This window comes from Echinops telfairi, unplaced genomic scaffold, assembly GCF_000313985.2.
Source record: "Echinops telfairi isolate 266 unplaced genomic scaffold, ASM31398v2 ScPeMD7_2;HRSCAF=8, whole genome shotgun sequence".
NCBI lineage: Eukaryota > Metazoa > Chordata > Mammalia > Afrosoricida > Tenrecidae > Echinops > Echinops telfairi.
Window position 1 is genome coordinate 70,724,693 of NW_022103898.1, and position 232 is coordinate 70,724,924.

Below are 232 nucleotides of genomic sequence, written 5' to 3' on the forward strand. Positions count from 1 at the left end.
CGAGGCTTCACCACCCATTTATCCCTCCGCCTTTCAACCAGCACCACATGTGATTATCGGCCAGGCTGGCACAATTAACTAACTCATTGCCTTTAGTATGGCTTACAACTCAATATAAGAAATACCTAAGTTCTCACAATTTGACCATCGTGGTAAATGGAGAAAAGGTTGAAATTGTCAAGGTTTTTGTCTTTCTTACTTGGATCCACAATCAATGCTCATGGAAACAGCA